This window comes from Dama dama, chromosome 4, assembly GCF_033118175.1.
Source record: "Dama dama isolate Ldn47 chromosome 4, ASM3311817v1, whole genome shotgun sequence".
Classification (NCBI taxonomy): Eukaryota; Metazoa; Chordata; class Mammalia; order Artiodactyla; family Cervidae; genus Dama; species Dama dama.
The window spans coordinates 64197808-64202184 of NC_083684.1; the positions used below are offsets into that span (position 1 = coordinate 64197808).

At 38.0% G+C, this 4377-nt stretch overlaps 1 pseudogene; it reads left to right on the forward strand.

Moving 5' to 3' along the window:
• The first annotated feature begins 356 nt into the window (after positions 1–356).
• On the forward strand, positions 357–1297 carry LOC133055159 (vomeronasal type-1 receptor 4-like; annotated as a pseudogene).
• The last annotated feature ends 3080 nt before the right edge of the window (positions 1298–4377 follow it).

Below are 4377 nucleotides of genomic sequence, written 5' to 3' on the forward strand. Positions count from 1 at the left end.
CTCACTCTGCACTAAGAAGCAGGTTTGACATGTACTTAACCTGTCTGGGGGTAGGTTGCACTCCTCTGTATAATTAAGGTCCCTTCAATTCCTGCCTAATAAATTTGTGAAGAATGAAGAAGTGATTACATGAGTATTTTCAGTGATTAATTTTACATATTAGTTCTCTTTAAATGTTATACATGAAATCCTTTAAAGGCTGCTGGTAACAGAAACACAAGCAAATATTTCCAAGTGGGAACTATTGTTAAGTGGAGAATATTGGATTTCAGTTGACATGATGCATGTAACTCATGCCTCATATTCCCACGCAGGACATTCTAACTCAAAAGTACCAGTGACTGCGAACTGAAAAGATGGCCAGCAACTTTTTCATGATAGGCATGATCATCTTAACACAGACCATGGATGGAATCCTGGGGAATTTCTCACTCATTTGCAGTTATATCATCCTTCACTTCTTGGGTTACAGGTTACGGTCCACAGATTTGATCCTTAAGCACCTCATTGTGGCCAACTTCTTGGTTCTCCTCTGTAAAGGGGTCCCCCAGACAATGGCAGTCTTGGGTCGAAGCATATCCACGGTGATGCTGGCTGCAAACTTCTCTTCTTTCTGCACAGAGTCGGGAGGGGAGTGTCCATCAGTAGCATCTGCCTCTTGAGTGTCTTTCAGGTGATCACGATCAGTCCCTGGAACTCCAGGTGGGCAGTGTTGAAAGTAACAGCTCCCAAGTACGTGGTTCTCTCTATTTTCCTGTGTTGGATCCTGCAAATGCTGGTAAATGTCATTTTTCCTTTCCATGTGACTGGCGAATGTAGTGACAAAAACATCACAGAGGAAAGAAATTTTGGCTACTGTTCTTCTATTGTTACTGACAAAACTGACGACACCTTGTATGCAGCATTGCTATTATTCCCTGATGTTTTATGTTTGGGGCTCACGCTCTGGGCCGGCAGCTCCATTCTTCTTATCCTGTACAGACATAAGCAGCAGGTCCAGCACATTTGTAGGACTGATGCCTCCTCCAGGTCGTCCCCTGAGTCCAGAGCTCCTAAATCCATCCTTCTCCTCGGGAGCACCTTTGCCTACTTTTATATTCTTTCCTCCATCTGTCAAGTTCTTTTGGCTCTTTTTGATCAATCCAACTGGTTCCTTGTGGACATGAGTATAATCACAGCAGCGTGCTTCCCAACTGTCAGCCCCTTTGTGCTCATGAGCCATAACTCCAGTGTACACAGGCTCTATTTGGCCTGGATAAGAAATGCAAAGTCCTCAACTATTATGAGAAAAGTGTGAATTGTATTTATTTCTATAATGATCAGTTGCCAGTTTATTTATTCACCCTCAGAATCTTAATTTAAATTTTGAATCTCAAGATAATCTTATACCGGACATGCCAAGTATCTTCTTCAATATGAAGACCAATTGAAATATATTGTCATGAAATATGAATATATCAGTGAAGTTTTCTTGTAGAAAAGGAGTTCAGGTTTATGCAATAAGCAACAGGCCTTGAAATAATCTGCATATTATGAAGTGTCCAAATATGTTCTTTTAGTCTAACCAAATAATTTTCCAAGAAATGAAGCAGGTATGGAATTATAGATTAAAGTATACATGAAAATGGATCAATGTGTACAGTAGTCAGAAATAAAATTGAAGAAATTAATGTCCTTATAGAGTAGAGAATACCCTGGTAAGCACTCAAAGGTAAAATCAGGTAAGAGTTTGGGATCCAGTTAAAAGTTTATAGTTAACATTTTTCTTTGTTTTTCCTTTATTTATATTAGTTGGAGACTAATTATTTTACAATATTGTGGTGGTTTTTGCCTAAGATTAATATGAATCACTCATGGATTTGCATGTGTTTCTCATCCTGAACCCCACTCCCACCTCCCTCCCACCTCCCTCCTAGGGTCATCCTAGGGCATCAGCCCTGAGCACTTGTCTCATGCATCAAACCTGGACTGGAAATCTGTTTCACAATTGATAATATACAGGTTTGAATGCTATTCTCTCAGATCATCCCACCCTCACCTTCTCCCACAGAGTCCAAAAGTCTGTTCTGTACATCTGTGTCTCTGTTTCTGTCTTGCATATAGAGTTATCATCACCATGTTTCTAAATTCCATGTATCTGCCTTTGTATACTGTATTGGTGATTTTCTTTCTGGCTTACTTCACTCTGTATAATGAGCTCCAGTTTCATCCACCTCATTAGAACTGATTTAAATGTTAAGAGAGATGGCATTACTTATTAGAAATAATCTTGCAGGGAGATTAGCACATTAAAATATTTTCATGTAGAAATGAGAAGCTTGAAGTGAAGTACAATAAAAAACACGCCGAAGCAAAACTGTATTTCAGCAGATTTTTCAAACTGAAATATGTTTGACACATAACATTGTGTAAATTTAAAGTGTAAGATTTGGTAATTTGTTACATGTAAATATTGTAATATGACTATCATTACAACCACATATCACAACGTAGAACTCTTCATTGTGTTAAATTATTCATTGAATTATAGTTGGTTTACAGTATTATGGTAGTGGCAGATGTACAGCATTGTGGTTCAATATATAGGTTATACTTTGTTTTAAGCTATTATGAACTATTGGCCATATTCCCTGTGCTGTAAAGTATGTCCTTGTAGTTTATTTATTTTATACATAGTAGTGTGTACTTCTGAATCTTTACTCTGTCTTGCCCCTTCCCACTTTCTCTCTGCACTGGTAAAGACTTGTGTATTCTCTATGTGCTAGAGTCTTTTTCTACTCCATTATTTTCATCCATTTGTACTAGTTTTAGATTGCATGTGTCAGGTGATAATATACAGTATTTGTCTTTCTCTGTCTGATTTAATTCACTAAACAGAATGATATCCAGGTCCATCTACATTAGAAGCTGAAAAATTTCATTCTTAAGGGGTGAGGAATATTCCATTGTGTGTGTGTGTGTGTGTGTGTGTGTGTGTGTGTGTGTGTGTACTGAATTCATTAGTTAGTTTTCTGGTGGAGATATTAGGGTTTTCTATATAAAGTATCATTTCTCTATAGTAGTGACAGTGTTACTTCTTCTCTTAGGCTTTGGATGTCTCTTATTACATTTTTGTTCAAATGCAGTTGCTAGGACCTCGACACTGTTAAACCAGAGTGGCAAAAGTGAGCATCCTTCTCTTGGTCCTGGTTTTAAAGGAAAACACTTTCATATATCCACCTCTGTCTCTCTTTCTCGAGATATGGATTGTCTCTTGAACTTTTGACCATCGTTAATTCCTTGTTCCCTTGGTAATAGTTGCTGTATGTTTAGTTTTCTGATCTTTATCATTGTCGAAAGAAATTTCTTGTACAACAGCCTACATATACTCACAAAAAGATCATTAAAGCACCTTTGCTCCATCAGAGCTTAGGTCCCCGTGCCTTTTTTCTCTCTATATATATATTGATTAAAGGACACCAACAAGTGGCACCCAGAACAGGGACTCTGGTATACGTGGCATTTCAGACGGAGTGACTCAGGGCCTATTGAGGTCAGTAAGTACTAAGACATGGGTCAAATGGCGACAAAGCTCCCTCATTTCTTTGCTTAACTTCAAACGGCAGGAAAGCCCCATCATCTCTCTACTTTACTTCACCATTTGTTTAAAGCTCAGGGACTTTTGGATTCGCACCAACAAATAGAGGCTTGCCTTTAAACAGTGGTTAATTGTAATCCTTGGTTCCCTGATAAAGACAGTTTTGATTTAGAAATTTGGCACCGGGTCAAAGAAAATGTTGAATGAGCCACCAAAAACAGATAAAAATATTCCAATCGAATTCTGGCCCCTATGGGCTCTCTTTAAAGCTGTAATTCTGCCATTTCAAGGTAACTTCTAGCCCTCCTAATATTTGACATCAGACAGAACACTTATTACATGAATATAAATTAAATGATAAAACTTTACAAAAGGCCCAATTAGAACAACATAAAATATTACAGAATTTTCCTACAAGCCCTTCCCCGACTGCTCCAAATGCTCCTCCTTTGCCAGCAGGCACAAATCCAAAAGTCTCTCCTTTGCTAGAACCTAATGATTCTAACAACGAGTCTCCTGAGACACTTTTTGACATCAAAACTGGCAATCCTTTTTTAGATAATAATGATAAGTCCTTAGTACAGACTCATATTTGCAAAAAAATCGGTATGTACACACTTTCCTTCATGACAGAAGCTCTCTGAATTACTGGCTTTGCTATCACAAGTCTCTGAACCTGATGGTTTCTCCGCCTTTCCAGTTTTAAGAAATCCTGATGCTCAAGGGCACATAATATCTCAATATGAAGATATTAATTTTTTTTTTTTACAGGCAACAAATGAAAAAGGCTGTAACTGTGT